Source organism: Coloeus monedula (assembly GCF_965178545.1).
Source record: "Coloeus monedula genome assembly, chromosome: 2".
Classification (NCBI taxonomy): Eukaryota; Metazoa; Chordata; class Aves; order Passeriformes; family Corvidae; genus Coloeus; species Coloeus monedula.
In genome coordinates, this window is record NC_138782.1 from 98,948,388 (window position 1) to 98,966,236 (window position 17,849).

The window sequence follows — 17,849 nt, forward strand, 5'->3', positions numbered from 1 at the left end:
ACTAACTCAAGTTAAAGATGTTTAAATCAAGATTAAGACAGATGATTTAATTTGACTAGCAGCGTATGGTACATTTGCATTTGTAGCTCAAGTGCCTTTCCCATTGATTCTCCTGCTAACAGAGTTACATAGCACAGCTTATAGGTGCATTTAGACAATTAACAGTGAAAATCAAAGCTCAAATTAAGCTGAAAGGGACCTCAGAATGCTGTGTCATACACTCAATACAGGTGTTTTCAAAATTAAATCAGGTTGCTCATGGCCTTTGTCCCTCCAAGTTATGAAACCCTATGAGAGTGGAGGTTTCACCACACCCCAGAGCATCCTGCTGCTGAGCTTAACCAGAAACCCCAGGAAGGGTTTTTCCCATAAGCCCAACTGGAGTTAGCCCTGCCACAGCTTGCAGCTATTGCCTCTCATTGTCCTGCTGCACACCCCTGAAAAAAGCCTGGCTCCACCTTCTTTCTAACCCTGCCTTCGGAAGCAGAGGACTACAATTCAATCCCCCTCACTCCTTTCTTCTCAAAAGGACACAAACCCAAAGGTTTCCCTCAGCCTCTCCTGATCTTTCCCCACTCCCAACCATAGCAGTGGCCTTTACTGGACTTGCTCCAGTTTGCCAGTCTTTCTCTTGTACTGAGGCCTCTCAATGAACACCGAATTCCAGATGCAACATCGAGACCACTGAGTATATATTACTTGGTTTAATATAAAATAACATTTAAAAAATTAACAGCTTTTAAGACACAGAATATTAGGATGTTGTTCCAAATGTATTTTAAAAACTGCAAAGAAAAGAATCCCTATTAAACATGAAACACATATGCTATTATATTCACGTGTGTTCCATCTTAAAATTATAAATATGAATAACTGAACAACTGCCGTGATCTACTCAACATGACAGAGGTTATAAAAATATGGAGCTTTTCTCCCCCATATAACATTGTTTTCTCAAACGCAGTATAACCTCTGTTTAATGACTTAAACTGCAGCATTCCAGACTGCACAGCAATCACAGGAACACAGAGACAGAAAGAAGTTCTCAGAGTTACCCAGCTAAAAGTTTAACATTTCCCACTGGCATCCAGATGTGAAACAAGCTCACCTGACTCAGTGCTCATCACCTCCTTTGCTTCAGATGTGGGTAAAGATAGCAGTGACTGCTATGGGCCACAGAGGTTGTCTACAGATTGTCTCCTTTCCCTCTCTTTCCCCGTATTTCCCCTGTGCACCCAACATACAGCAGATGCGGGGGAGAGGCCAAGGAGCTCCTGGACACTTTTAACAAAGGCAGCTGACCCGCTCTGGTCAAAACATTGGCTCTCACTTCCCATGCCTACTTCCTGATGTTTTCATCTGGTCCTTTCCTGCCAAACTGTTAGGAGGAACAGGTAATTCTTACTCATATTTACAGATTGGAAGAGGAAACATAATATTCCAACTTTTTAAGTTCCCAGTTTACCTGCCCACTTATATCTGAACCCATCTATCTAGGCAAACCCCAACTATTCCAAGCCTAAGGAACTACTGTTATTAAAAAAAAACCCCCTACTTGTAGCACAGTAGCATGCTTTTATTCCAGATGTTTAGCTAGTAACTTCCTAGGTTTGGCACTAAAAATCAGGCATAATCACATTGAATGTATGGATTTTGAAAGAAAAAAAACACAAGTCCCTTATTATACTGCAATATATTCAGTTCCTGACCAAGTTTGCAAAGCTTTCTAAGTTTTAAGTTGATATATAAGAAAAAAATTTAAAAAGTAATTAAAATACCACATTAAAACCAGATGTTCATGGGCCATGTTTCTAATGCAGAGAAGTCCCGCACAGTTAAAGCGGTCAGATCTCCAGTGGCACTCACACCAGAAACCAGAATCGTCCAAGTGTGAAACTGTCCCTAAGGACAGCTCCCAACACTTCAAATTTTCCACCAACTACACTCACCTTTGACCATGGAAGCTGGTACTGAAGGAAGTGGGAGTCTATGATGTTCCACAGCAGACCTCACAACCTCAGAGTGCTAATACCTGCAAAATCTTTGAGACTGAAATTCTGATTCCACAACAAAGGGCAGTTTCAGCAAAGGAAAGAAAGGCAAAGGCACTTTTATACTCATCCAAAGACCACGGAATAATGTCAGCATTCCTCTCTGAGACTCAGTTTTCCTTTCTCCTAACCTCTGGTAACTCCTTTTGCCTCTAGGCTAGACTAGGCTTCTCAGCTATGTCTGCGTATCTCATTTTGTTCAATGATTTCCTCTAATTGTGGAACAAACAACAGACCGTCAGTTCTCAGCTAAAAGACTACAAATACTGATCAACATCTGCATTTCCACTTCAACAAAACTATTTTCCAACAGTCACTACTCGTGCAGAAGTCACAATGCAACAAAAATGGGACGGACACAAACTCTGCCAAAACTACAAGGCAGCACAGCATTCAGACCTGGGGGTCTGAATCCACTGAGCTCCCAAAGGGCAGATGCTGCCAAGCTTTTTCAGCTCTATCACCCTAAAAACTGTAAAGGTGACTCACATACCTTCTCTTTAGGGCGTGTGCACTGTAACTGCAGCAACATCAGGATTCTTCATTCTTAACACTGCAGAGAGAATGAACATTTTATAACAGGAAACAGAAGCTGAATCAAGGAGACAGATTTCCAATAAACTGTGACTTGTGGAGAAAGCTTAGTCCAAGCAGAAATGCAATGTCTCTGAGAAAGCCTGAAAGTCTAAAAATTAAACTAAAAAAATATCAAAACAAGAAAAATTGCAAAGGCAAAGCCCATGAATGTTTAAAATCCCGCTGTGTCCACATCACTTAGTGAATATTGCTGTATAATGCCCAACTGAGTCTTCTTTCACCTAGAACTATAGAACTTCCACTGGGAAGTAGATCTTGCTGAAATTTGATATGAAGATTCTTCCAGCAGTGCAGAGATGACAAGACAGAAGAAGGCAGAAGGTAGAAGGTTAATTTCCTATTTTTTTCCTCCTGTAACTCAAGAAGGCTCTCTTAAAGACAGCAAAAATAAAAACTGATTGTACAGTTTGTTCTCCATACAAGTTATTCCTAAGAAACATAGACTTTACATTTTTTTAAGAGGTGTCTACAGCAAGTATGCATGACGCAGCTGTTCATATTATGACAGCTTCCCATGCCATGCTGTAAGCTATTAAAGAAGTCTGTATCAAAACTGGATCATTATTTCTTTTAACATATATTTGGTTTTATTAATAGCTAAGAGTCCTGTTCTATACAAATTTTATTCTTAAATTTAGCAAAGAAAATTACTGAAATCACATGCAATGGAATAAAAAAGGAAGTACATAGGTTCAGGTAGAAAATTAACAGAAAGCCAAATTCCTGGCTCAGTTAAAGTTGGGGGAAATTCTGTTTCTTGCAGCAATTCAAACAAGGCCAGATCTGCAGAGATGAACATTTTTCAGAATGAATGGAGAATCCACTTTGACAAAAGCTACTTTGCTTCTTTTTCTGCTTCCCTTTCTCACACCAAGCAGCATCCTGCTCAAGGCCAGAGAAAATACAGCAGCAGCAAGCCCTGAAAAAGAAGCAATCTACAGAGACATCCCAAAAACATGGCTGAAGATTGGTTTTCTAATCTTTCTTTTTAAAGGGTATTACTTACAACATTTCTTCACTTAGATTCCTGATCAATACATCACCTAAAGGAAGGGAAAAGAGGAAGGAAGCAAAGACTGCATTCATAGATTTGTACAAGGGATCCTGACCACGGTGAAATCTGCACTGTTAATTTTTAACATTTATGTTCTTCCCCCCTAGATTATTATTGCCAGGCAAATTACAGAATCACTGCTTGATAGATTCATTCATGTTGGCAGGAGGTCATGTAGTCCAACCTGCTGCTCCAAGCCAGGTCCACTACCAGGTGAGACCAGGCTGCTTTATCCACTGAGATACTGAACAATCTTTAAAGACAGACTGCATGACCGTGTCAGTTATCCTGCTGCCTCGTTTTGTTGTCCTCCTAGAAAAAAAACATTGTCCTTATATTTAGTTAGAACCACCCTTACTTCAGTTATGACCATAGCCTGTGGTCCTGCCCCCTTCCTCACAGTCTGCCAGCTGGTGGGAGCACACCGCCAGGGCCCAATGAAACTTCTTCCAGGGCACTGCTGCCACTCCTTGACATTGTAGCAGCCTTGCGCTGAACTTGCTCAGTTTTATCCACATCTCTCTTGTACTGGGGAGAGGCGTGGACACAAAACTGGATGCAATACTGCAGGTGTGGTCTGACAAGTACTGAGTGAGACGAACCCTTCCTCTCCAAGGAGACATTCCTTTCCAGGTGTGCAGCCTTACCCTCCTCATTGCTGAATTACACAGAGCTCTTGCCAGCCAGCTCCTCCAACCTGCCCAGGTCCTTCTGAATGACAGCCTGGATCTCAAGCACATCCACTGCTCCCCCTTTCCCACAGTTTGGTGTCACTTGCAAACTCCATGAGCAAGGGCTGGTGGACTTCCACTTCATACACAGTATTAAACTGGACACATCCTGTGATGGACAGCTGGTTACTAGTCTCACGTTACAACCAACCAGCCACCTCCAAAACCAACCATCCCACCAGGCTCCCCCCCATCTAGTAGCACACCCACCTAGATCACAATCATATTTTGCAAAAGACCTTGCTGAACCCAACACAAGCATATGGTTTCATTAAGCTCAGTAGCAATATATTTACCATACAAATAGGAAAGCCATGACCTACAAATATTTAAGGAATGAGAAGAATATGGATAAAAAGTTATTGAAACCAGGGAAAGGAAGAGGTTTCCAAACATGCACCTGTTTTTGTGAATGAGCCTTGTTCCTTCCTTTTGTCCTGGCAACTGTTTGAATACACAAAGTAAGAAGACAGGCATCACCCCAAGATTCGCAGACCATCATGGAGGTCAAGAGTACCATAACAAATTGGAAGCATCTGAAGAATTAAAAGGGAACTCTGGCATCATATGCTTTAAGTCAAGAATTACCTGTTTTGCTCTGTGCCACACAAACTAGAAAACAGCATCACTGGGTCAAGACAAAGATCTTTCATGTCACACATGCAAGCAAAATAAAAATAAATGACTATTAAGAGCATTTTCCTTAATTTGTGCTATAATGTGATAGCAATCAAGTAACTTCATCTGGAAAAGCAATTTTATTTCTGCAACTTCCTTTTTTAAACTTAATTCAGATTAGTCCCTTTCAATGCTGGATATCAAGAACTACCTTAATTGGAAATATCCTCAGCAAGGTTTCTATTTTTTAATTGGAGAAGATCCTCAAATACTGCAGCATACTTCAATTGTGGTGTAAACCTACACAGGATTTAGTTGCATACATATTATTATAATACTTATGTAATTAGAATTATTATGCAGAGACTTTAGAAATGCTTTTTTATTAGGAATGCACCAAAATATCATTTAGTTTAGCAATTGTGATCACCCTTATGTGGATACAAATAGGCTGCTAGCAAGAATTTTTCTTGCTTCTTTCCAGTCCTGTGAGATATTTTTCTCTCTGACAGAAGATATTAGTCGAGTTTTATGAACTATGAACACCTGCAACATTGCAAACCTTTGTTTATAGTACAGTAGAAAAATATTTTGACAATGGATGTTTTAGGATTTTAGCCAATCACCCCAAGGGGTGGCTGATCCTTTGTCCAATTAGACTATGAAGAAAAAAGTCTATAAAAGAGTTGTAAAATAATTAAATAAATCAATCTTGCTGCACAATTCCTGCCTGCTGGAGCTCTCTTCTCCTCCCTACCACTGGGGGATACCACGACACCCTTACATGTAAAATACAGTAATTTTGTGACAGGGAGTATATCCCCTCCTGAAACACAGTTTCATTCTCCAGCAAATCAAGGTCTTAATATAAAAAAAAAGCTAGGGAAATGTTATTTATGGATACAGTCAATAAAGCTTTTTTCCCCCTCTAACTGTACATTAGTCAGATATTCACCACAAAAGCAGAAAGTCTTGTTCAAACTTGCACTAAATCCGTTCATCCTCGTTTTACAAGGCATAGGTTGTCTTTCAAGATACTGATGACAACTGATGAAAATTTCCTCTAGAAGCTGTTTCCAATAATACAAGGGAAAGGATACACTGAAATGAATATACAGTTACTACTGCTGCCTGCAAACCAAGTCCTGACAGAGTCACTTTTCCTAAACATTTCAGCTCTTTAGGTGCTACGGTCCTTGGAAAAATAACCATGCTGTTTCTCATTGAGGACAACTTGTCCTATCTGATCATTAGAAAAGCATCCAGTTGAACAAATTTATTTCACTTGATGAATAAAGTTATTAAGAATATAAATAGAGTATTATTCCTGAGTTTAAAAATACATGGAGTAAAATACAGAAATACATTTCTAATAACAAAGTTATGATGCATGCTCTAGAAAAAGAAGACTATTTTCATTGATTTTCTAGCACCAAAATTTTATTCAAGTAAATCAGAAATCAGGTAATGCCCTGTTAAATCATTAATTACAGGAAGAAAGGAAAATAGTAATAGCATCTGCAAAGAACAGCCCTTGTCTTCAAAAATTGTATAATGCAAGCTAGTTTCCCACAGAAGTGTAAGTTCTGTATCTAGGCCACACATCAGCAGTCTTCACTCTTTCCTTGATTTGGAAATGATCTAGTAGACATCCTTCTTCTCAACCTTCTACAATTTGAAAGTGAAGTTTTTAAAACTCAAATGAGGCACTCCATTGCTTGCAACAATACTAAACATTAAGTATGAAATTCTAAAAGAACACTGAGGATGAGACTGTGAATGCTATAGAAAAGTGAAAAATATAAAAATGAGACATAAGCCCAAGACTCACTGTGATGCTAGCAGGAAATCTAAATATTTCCATCTACTTCAGTAAGTTATTATCCCATTTTACAGATGATGAAATAATGTTTACCCTCTTTCTTGAAGTTCTTGAGATGTATAGTCTGTATCTCTGAGGAGCAAAAAATTCATGTGAATTCTGAAATTTTTTAAACGCATTTTGAGAAAAAAGAGATTACAGAAGAGAAACAAGAGTGAATATTTGACCTTGAGCTTGGATCCTAATAGTTCACATTCATGGTTCAGTCCCAAGTAACAAGTATTGTACAGTACAGTAAGTCACTGAAACAGATTTTCCCAAGATAATGCCCCTATTCAGCAGCACGTAAGTAGAACAATTTATTTTGCTCTGCTTAACTGCTTCACCCACGCATTTGACATTAAGCTTCAGGCTTCCTGACTGAGCAGTGAACATGTAGGACATAATCAATGTTGTGCAGTTATGCATCACTTCCCACAGTCTTGCTGATTCAGGCGTTTCAGAATAAACATGAATCGAGTTTTTGATCTAAAAACTCAAGTTTGAAAACATATTTTTCAACTCTTGTTTAGCATTACTTGTCATCACTCCCTTAAAAACAAGTTCTACTTTTACGTGTTCCTGGTTTCTAAATAACATACAGTATTTTGGTGCATGTAAAACTCAAGATTCTTTACTATAAGAAAATGACCAACAGATAAAAATGTCAAAAGAGGCTAATAATAATGCAGCAGTTTTCTTCCACAGGTATGTGACAGAACTTGAGTCACAATATTCTGCTCTCTGCAAACCACACACACATACAATGACATTACTGAGAATGATTTGAAAACAGAAAGAATATTAAGACATAGTTGTATCATGAGAATTCTGGTTTACCTTTCTCATGTGCCTCCTACCTCCTTATAATAAAGAGCCTCTTACTCTCATAATATGCCTGCAGTTTCCCCTAAGTAATTCTCAGGCTTCAGTTTATAATCCAATCCCTGAAAATTTCCAAGCATCCAGGCTTACAGCTTTTCTACTCACTAAACTACTTCTGGACTCGGAAATGAATTTACCAATATCAATTTTCTAGTTAAAAGATTTAGTAACAAGAATGTATTAAAAGGAATGGGAGTGGGGAAGATGTACCTGTTATAAATGCTGATTTTAACAAAATATGATCTTAGAAATGAAAAATGCCTCCTTCACATGTTGTCAAATACATACAAAATGAAAGACTAATTCATACCACTATCAATGAAACCTCATTTATTATTCCATTATAGCACACAAAATGTTCAAAAAGTACGAACAATTGCATTCAGTGTATAACACTGTAACTCCAAAGGAAGTTTCTTTAAGGAACAACTGCTGCAATAGATATTCCACAAGAAGCATCCAAGGATAGTCCAGAAAGGCACTTACAGCTCAAAAAACCATCAGGAAGCTGAACTTACCGAAAGATAGTTTTAAAAACACCTTTAAATTTAGAGATTGTATGACAACTCCACAGGATCCCCTCTAACATTCTAAAGTAAAACTGTAAAATGGAAATAACATAATTAAAGAAAGAAAAAAATGAAATAGAAGTCACTGTACATAAGCGGAAACAAAATTACTGTCCCACACATGTAAAATGAAGAAAATAAGTACTACACATCTCATTTCTCCATCATCTACAAAACTGAGAACAGTGTACTACAGATGCACAAACAAACTGACTGCAGGTTTGCACAATGCATAAAATTCAGTCTGAAAGTCTGAATCAAAACTGGTTCTCCTTCTCCTGGACTGCAGCTTTTGCTTCCTGGCTGCTTCAGAAATAGACTGAAGGTTATAAATTTTCAACATCAGATTCTAAAAATCATTTCTAATTCATATAGAAGCAGTTAATAGACTTCCTGTTTTACAAATAAGTAACGTACTATTCTCAATTGCACTAAATTCCATTAACAATAAGTTTAACAATAGCCCTTCAGGTTTGTTGTCTTCCTCCAAATGTTTATAAACTATGCAAGTATTCCTAAACAGCTCAGAATCAACTGAACAACTCCTCTGTTGTGGAGATTTCTTCACAGAATCATAGCATGGTTTGAATTTGAAAGGACCTTAAAAATCATCTAGGTTCCAACCCCCTTGCCATGCATGAGGCAGGGACATTTTCCACCAGACCAGGTTGTCCAGAGCCCCTGGGCAGCCCCATCCAGCCTGGCCTGACAAGATAAAGCTTGCTTTACAGTACTCTACTATGGGAAAGGATTTTTGCTGTCTACTCATGAATGAAAACATAGCCTATCTGCTAAGCATTAGCATAGCTCAGGGTCAAAGACAGCCTCAGCATGGAGGGAAGGAGGCAACCCCCTTTTGGGTACCTTGGTGTGCTCAGCACTGGCCTGTCAGAGCCAATAGCACGAGACTTGTACATTTGGCTTCTGCACCTCAGAGCTGCAATGCCAGACTGCACACACCCATCACACAGCACTGGGGCTCCTCTCCATATCCTGTGGAGTACCTGCTCCTGAAGCCCAAACCCATAGGATGCTGCCACGTCCCGACACTCAGCAGGAGATGATGGACAGCCCATTACTCAAGCGTCTGTCTGTTTCCATGGTCCTTTCTCCTTTCTCCCACCACATCCATCTGTGGGTATCAGCCACAGAAGCCCCATGCACTGGAAACCCAGTGCCATCACAAGACACCTGTTGTCACTCACACAGTAAGTCACATCTCATGCACAGTGCCATAAGTAATCTAAGGAATCCATAGAATATATTTTAAAAATCTTGAAATTTCACTGTAAAGCCTTCGGAAATATCAGATTTCAAGGTAGTATCTAAAGAACTACTGTTCATAACCAGATAAACACATGTAACTAGTTCATGGAGTACTGAGCCCGAGGGTGAGAAGGAAAAAAAAAAAAAGACAAGATGGATTAAACAAAGCAAGTCAGATTATCAAGATCAAACAGATCACCCAAGTGAAACAAATGAAGGGCCCATTGAAGAAAACAGCTGAACAGCCAGAACCTCTGCCTGAATAAAGGGCAGTTGAAGTTGTAGGCACCCAACACGTCCCATGTTCAGGCAATAAACCTGTGTCTCCTGAGTGCCAACAGAAAATTTTAAAAATGCTATACTTCATTTCTACTGCAGAACAGTTGCTCGCTGGGGTTCACCAAGCAGAGTGAAGGTTTTAGGAAAAAAATTATTTTATTTACAATAAAAATAGCCACAAACTAACACACGTTCATATAATCTCACTGTATTTATTTAGCATGGAACAGTTTTTAAACAATATTTTTTGTTTACTGACTCATGAAAAAATAACCCAACCCTATACCTCTTTATGCTAACAGTTAGCAAGACTGAAAAAAAAAAAAAAGCTTTTTACATTGCAATTAAACAACTTAAAACCCGCTAGCTCAAGGTAAAAGCCATGACCTTAGTATCTTTGGGAAAGAAAGTAAAAAAAAAACCAAACAAACAAACAACAAAAAAAAAGAATTGAAGAAATATGTAAATGAAAAAGGAGAGAATTTATGATGGATAAAATTGTTTTGGTCAAAAATACAAGCATCACCTATAAGTCTTTCAAATAAGCCTTTGCTGTGTACACATTATTAATAGCTGCCTTTCCAAGTACTTGGTACTGCCTACTGACACAGCTTGCTAGCTCACTCGTCCAGTGCATGACTGGGCAATCTTCTAGAGCTCTTCTTACCCTACCCTGTAAGTGCAGGGCATCTTGCAAAAGCAACTACATGGTCTGGGATCACCACAAACAACTATGTAACTAGTCCAATAGTTGCACCGTTAATTACAAAGAAACCAAAGATATTTTTTAAACCTCCTCAGAAAAAAAAAAAAATACATAAAAATACAGTGTTACTGTGAAGTACTGTTTTTCAGCTCTTTCAAGACAACCAATTTAATTGCAGATGCCACGTAAAAATCTGGTCGATACCAGCTTTGAAGAACGGGAAAGGAAAGAAACGCCAGCCCCCATGGGAGTTATATTTTCCATAGCCATGTCCATAGCTGATGGAGAGGGGAGGGAAGCTGGAGCCGGCAGCTCCCCATACGGCGGAGTACGAAGCAGCGCACACGCGAGAAACCCCCCGCGAAAACCTCGGAGAAGAAACTTCACCGCAGTTCAACAGCGAGTTTGGCCAAGGCGCTCTAGGGACCTCTCATACCCTCGCTTCAGTAACCCACCTCCCACGGGCAAAACCGATTTAATGACAATCTCACACCACGAGTCCCCCTCCTCCCCCGCGGCAGCGTCCAGAGGCTGCCGCCCCGGGCCCCCGCAGCCCCAGCGAGGCAGCCCCGGCCCCTGAAGGGCGTCTCCGAACCAAACATCGAGCCCACCCTCCGAGGACCAAACTTTCTGTGACAACACCGGAGCAAGACCCCGGCGAGAAGGGAACACCCACCTCCTCCGCCGCGGCCGGAGCCGCCGCCAAATGCTCCGAGGCGGCCGCCGCCCGGCACGGCCCGCTCCGCTCCGCCCCGCTCCGCCGGGGCCCCGCGGCCGCCCCGCCGCCCGGACACGTCACTCACCCCGCCGCGGAGCTCACGCTGGCCGCCGGGCGGAGCTCTTGAGCCCCGGCGGGACCCGCCCGGCCCGGCCCGGCCCCCGGCCCCGCCTCGCTGCGGCCGCCGCTGCTGTCAGCGCCTGCCCGTGGCCGCCGCTCCCGGTCCCCGCCCCCGGGAGGTCCCGTTGCATCCCAGCTGGCCCAGCCGGTCGGGTTGGGCCGGGTCGGGTCGGGTCGGGCCGGGCCGGGCGAGGCGGGGCGGGCAGCGCGTGTTCCCCGGCCCCCGCCGCATTCCTGCCGCCGCACGGCACCGCCCCGGGGCGGGAGCACATCCCGCCGCCCGCCCCGCGGCCCTGCTGGCGGGGGGCAGCCCCGCGAGGCGTCGGTGTAATGGGCGGAGAGCGGAGCTGCCCGGTTGCAGGGACCGGGAGGCAGCCGGTCCCGGGGTGCACAACTGGGCACACTCAGCCTCATGCTCACGAATAGCCCCTGAAGACGCCAGGGTAAACACTGGGCCACGGCTTTATTTTGGATTTTAATCTCACTTATAACTCGAAATCCAGTAATAGTTTTCAAATTAAAATGCCATCTAGAGACGCTGGCACCTCATGCCGAACATTTTTGCTTTTTGCATCCTTCTTGCGTGACAGTCCTTACAGCGAGCATCACTGCAGACCAGCACTGACCAAGCCAACCACGCAGCCACCCAAAGCTCGTGCCACTCAAGCATGCTTGTCCTGAGAGTAACACCAACCACCAGACCTGGCCATGCCCCTTAGTTTAAATAAAATAGAAAACCTTTACGACATGCAATTATATTTAAAATGTGTACCTTACGATATATCCATGTAAACATCTGTCACACTTCAATGAAAATAAATCCTCTTAAGTACATTATAAGTTCTTAAATAAATTATAAGTAATTACAACTATTTAATGTTGTTAAATATTATCTGAAATCTTTGGACCACTTTTAAGAATGAAATCTTCGAGATAAATACTGTTCAAAGATCCATGTGTCATCCAGCAGTGATCCTTGCCTATTTAAGTAAACTCATTCTACAGTGAGCAATAAAATATTTTCAGTAAATAGTAAATTCATTATCATTACAGGAAAGCATTACTAGAAAATGGTGGCACTTGACATTTGATTAATACGCCTTTTCCCTACATTTTCCCTTTGTCTGTAGTTTAACAACACAGATTCACGATTATCCAAGTCTTTGTGTGGCTTCATACAATCTGAATCACAAAGTAAGTATTTTAAACTATTCCTTTCAAAAAATGTTTCCATTTCCACAAAGTTATTTCTTTTTAATGCAATTCTTCATGGTATTAACTCAAAATAGCTTTCACATAGCTCTATAGGTTCCAGGTAAGAAAGAAAACAAGAAAATTGGGCCATAGGTAAAAGTTAAGGTCAGGAATACCATTATGACATTCAGTTCATATAAGATACCACTCAGTTCCATCAGAGACCATTTTATCCTGTTGTTTCTGTAATTTTTAAAATATGTTGCATTTCACTCACACCAAGCTATTATTTCCGGAGCTGAAATGGTGGGGAATCAATCTTTGGCAAACTGTTTAATAAGTGCTTATCATTAGAGGCCACTTTAAAGAACAAACACATATCTATACAAGTACAACTAGCTCAATTCTGTAATTAAAAATACCATTTACTAGCAATATCCTTCTCGTTTTGGCAGCCAGCTCACAATCTTATGTGTACTAAATTCTCCCTTTCATAATTACCTTTCGCAGATTATCTTATCTTTCACAATTATCTTAGACACAATTGAAATCCTTACTGAAGACTTTTTGTGAACCCTTTTGATCTTTGACAGCACCTTCTCCTGGTGACCATACATATATTCCAAGAAAAGGTTGCTCTGGAAACCTTGTTGGACAAATCCCATAACAGCAGATCAACTTAAGAAAAAGTAACTTCCAAAATAACTTGCACTTTCCTACTGATTTGTAAGGCAACAGCCTAATAGCAGTAATAATTAGCACCCTCATCATCACAATCACAAATTCATTATTTATCCACCCACAATTAGTTGTTGATAATTAGAGTATAGATAATGGCCATCTCCACTGTTAACATCATGATTTTTGTAACCAGATTCTAAGAAGTTGATGTTTAAATTGGTTTTACTGGTGATACTTGCGTGAGACCTCACCAAAATTTACTTGCTCTCATTTCTGATTACTGGGGCTTCAGCAAAGATACTTCACCTCCAAGCTACTACACACAGGTCATCTACTCCACACATCTTTACCATGCTTCATCCACCTACTCCAGCATGTGTACCGGGCATCCTAAGGACACCATGAACCCTGGGCGGTGTCCTGACCCCCAGTGACACTATGCCATGAAGATGGGATCCCTTTTTTCTCTCTCCATGGAAATTGGCATGGTTGAATGTACACCTAAATTTATGACACCTAAGATATAAGACATCATTCCAATGGCTTGCTTTCCAAAACACTGCATGAAATCTGAACAAAACAACTAAAACTTAGGTTATCAAGTTCCCCAGCAAATCCCAGTTTTCTCAAATTCTTCCTTCTGTTTAACAGCTGATGTAGCTGGCACATTTTCCTAGGGAGTATTCATCCACTGGAAATTCTGTTGCTCCCAACTGTGTTCCCCATGAAGACAGTATGTCATCTGTTTACTGTAATCCCTCAGAAACCACTCCAAGCCAGGACATCCAATGGCCTTCCTTAACTTGAGCATCTGCAGAAACACATGCTGGAGCCTTGTAAAGTTACAGATCCCCTCTACTTCCCTTACCAAACCAGAATGAGTGACAATAATTTTTTTATATATATATATTTATATATAATAGATATTTTAAAAAATACAAGCAAACCACACAGTTTTCCTAAATTCAGACTATTACATAAAAAATAACTTTTGGGTTTATAAAAACACTGCTTATTCACATTCTGCTTTGATGCCTACTGCTGACTTGTCTTCCAGGTTTTCCGGGAGCACCAGCACCACTACTGGGAGACAGTTTGTCAGCTCTCAGCACACCAGTACAGGTTAACCTGACAATTGAATTTTACAATATTGTGGTATTTTACCAGCACTAGAATTTCTTTCATGAATGCATTTCATTCCACTTCTTTCCTTCTTTTATGAGTATTTGCAAGTCAAATTCTCAGACTGCCAATTCAGACAGACTAGGTACAAATTTTCCTAAATTTTAATATTGGTCAGGAGCAGAGCCCTTGTGTTACATCATCTCCTTGTTGTCACGGGTCGCACATGAGTGATAGTACAGCCAATGCCATAACTTCTTATGGTGGGTAGACCTTGGCCAGCAACCAGACCCTCACCCAGTTGCTCTCTCACTCCCCCTTGTCAACAGGATTTGGGGAGAAAATAAGATGTAAATCTTATAGGTCAAAATGAAAGCCAAAAGATCCCTTGACAACTACTGTCATGGGCCAAACAGACTCAACTTGGGGAAATTTCATTTATTGCCAATTGAAATTAAAAATGGGATGGTAAGAAACAAAAACAAAAGTAAAAAAAAAATCTCCCCCCTCTGTTGTCCCTTCTCCAAACTCAACATCACTCCTTCATTCCCAACTCCATGGCCTTCCACACCCCGAGGGGCACAGTGGGATGGGAACCGGGGTTGTGGTCAGTCAGTAACAGCTCCTCCCGGTACTTCTTCCTCCTCACATTTCTCCTCTGCTTCAGAGTGGGTGCTTCCCACAGGCTGCAGGCCTTCCGGATAAACCTGCTCCTTTAGGGCTCCTCTATGGGCTGCAGGTGAATCTCTGATCTGGTGCCCTGGAACAGCTTCTCCCCCTCCTTCTTCACTGACCTTGGTGCTCGCAGAGCTGTTTCTTTCACTTTGTTCTCCTCACTTTTGTGCAGCATTTTTTGCCCTTACCTACGTTTCCCCCGAGGTGCCCCGCCCCGGCCGTGGGCTCAGCCACGCCCTGCGGTGGGTGGTTGGATCCGGCTGGAACCGGCTGTGTCCGGCTGGGGCAGCCCGGCCTCCCCTCACGGAGCCCCCGCTGCTCACACGTGGGCACCCACACCCCAGACAATAATATGCACAAGTTGTTTCTGTAACACAAAATTCCTGCTTTCAGTTATTTCGCTGATCTCTGATGGCTCTTCTTCATCCTGAAGCTGATAAAAACTTGAGTGAATTTCTTCTCAGGAGCACCACTAAGCGCTGAGGCCGTGCAGCCCTGAAAGACAAATGCAGCCTTTGGCTGAAGCAGAACTGTTCCCAGGGGAGGAAAGGACGTACTAGTGTAATACAAGATACTGAGAAGACTTTATATCAAATACTGTGTACAACTCTAAGCTGCCAACATGTAATAAAAAGAAATTCAAGTGGGAAAAGTGACAAACAAAGAGTATTAGGATGGCTAGGAAAACAAAAGAGCAGATTGATTTGTACTCATGAATATGCAAAAGAATCTCCAGGGGTAAAAATAATTATGTAAGCTAAAAAGGCAATGATGATACTAGAATAAATTACTTTAAATTAGAAGAGACGTTAGGCTCTTTCAGCCTTGGGCAATATATTGCTTAGTAATTTTGATGTCCTGAAAGAAGTTTCTCAAACTTAGCTTCAACCAGTGTCACAGTAATACTCAATATGATGCTGAGAAAAAACGAACAGCTAAAGCATCAGAGAAACTACATATTCAATATCCACACACAACCTGTTCAACAGTATACAATGTAACAACCAGTTCCATCTACCTCATCCCAAAGCCTCCTAGTTTTTTCATATTTAATTCTTAATGACTCCTTAGGAAAGCTACTGCTGCTTTCCAGGATACACTTTCTTCCTGTAAATACGACCCACAAAACAAGATGAACAAGCTCATTAGAGATGCTCTATGCCTACTCTATGCAAACCTCCATGTAAAAGTACTCTATATACTTCTGTAGTTTGTCTGCATGGCTTTGTTTTTCAAGGTATCATAGCTATCACCTTGATTTACACTTAAAAGATCCTGACAGCACAACTCCAAGGTCCAGAAACATAGGAAAGTCAACTCTCTACCTTCTACAAAGTTAGTCCTTTCTCAGGTTATTTCGTCCCCTGCTTGGTGCAAGCCCCATGCTTAAACTCGACTGAGCACAGCTTCAGTAACAAAATGCAGTGTTCACCCGGTAAACTGCTTTTAGCAGCAGCAGAAGCAGCAAGGCAAGAGAAGGAAGTTTCAGATCTATACAACAATGTATAAATCCGAGCAAGTACCTGGAGCTGCCAGAACCAATTACCAGTACTAAAACCTCACAGTTGTTTACAGAGGACATAGTGGGGAAAACACTGTCAGCTTATACAGCACACTAACGTGAGCCAAGCAAAGGAGGAGAGGCAGCTACTATCATAAAAGGAAATAAAAACTTCAGACCAGAAGTAGTATCTGACAAAGCTAGTATTAAATTTCCACTCTCTCTACTCAGGTCATATTCCTAATGACTTAGAAGTGACCCTAGCTGGCTCTCAGAACATACACACAGTAGCAGCAAGCAATGGCACAGCCAATTTCCTTGCTTTCTTATTTGTGGACAGATGAGCAGGCCCCACTCCTTTCAAGCTTGGCCTGTCTGCCACCTTGAACTATGAACAAGGACTGCTCTTGTCTTGCAGGTTTGCTGTATCATCATCATTCCATCCCACTCACCAGCGTTCAATTTACAGAAAACAGGAAGGCACAATGTACTGCAAAATAGTTGTTCCTGCTCTGTGACACCACCACTAGCAGAACATGCTAATTAGTTAATCATATCCAGAGCATGAAATGTCTCTTCCAACACTGGAAACCCATCTGGGGGCTGACAACTACAGCAACAGGCATAATTTAATTCATTAATGACCACTGCTTGCATTTTTTTGTTCCAATTTAAGTACCAGTGCAATGACACAAGACCAAAAGATTGTAATTACTGTATAACATTGTCGGCACAAGTGTGCTACAATATTTTTCTGAGAATTTTTTAAAACTATAGTAAACATATTTACTTATTCATTGAAAACACCTGAATAGGAAAAAAATAACATTTAATAACATTTATTTTACAGATCATTTACAAAAAAAAAAAAATTTACTCATACAAACACTATTAGACATTGTTCTTCTCATCCCAGTCTGTACCCACACACATTTCAGTTAGTACACATGAATGTCTTGCTTCTGCTTCAATTAATCTTGGGGACTTCACTGCAGAGGCAGCCAGCCACTTGCTTGCACTGTGCATTCTTTTAAGAATAATTAAAATGCCAGTAATGATGCTGTGTTCCTTTAACTCACTAATCTAAAAAGCATTAGGAATTAATTCCTACAAAGCATCATGAAAGAAATGCTTAGACCTGTATTTTACTATTTTGTAATGGGACAAGTTTTTGTTGTTTATTTAAGGCAGCTCATACTAAACCATGAAGTGTCATGTGGT

The 17,849-nt window shown here is 41.0% G+C and overlaps 1 protein-coding gene across 4 annotated transcripts in view; it reads right to left on the reverse strand.

The window, feature by feature from the left end:
• ARHGEF10 (Rho guanine nucleotide exchange factor 10) overlaps positions 1 to 11,414 on the reverse strand; it is a 109,042-nt gene extending 97,628 nt beyond the window's left edge. For 3 of the 4 annotated variants that reach the window (XM_082302621.1, XM_082302620.1, XM_082302618.1), the window contains exon 1: positions 11,294 to 11,414. The gene's annotated coding sequence lies outside the window, so the exon portion shown is untranslated. Of the gene's footprint in view, positions 1 to 2,544; positions 2,595 to 11,293 lie in introns of those variants that run through there. The other variant, XM_082302619.1, reaches the window with a different exon arrangement.
• Between the last annotated feature and the right edge of the window lie 6,435 nt (positions 11,415 to 17,849).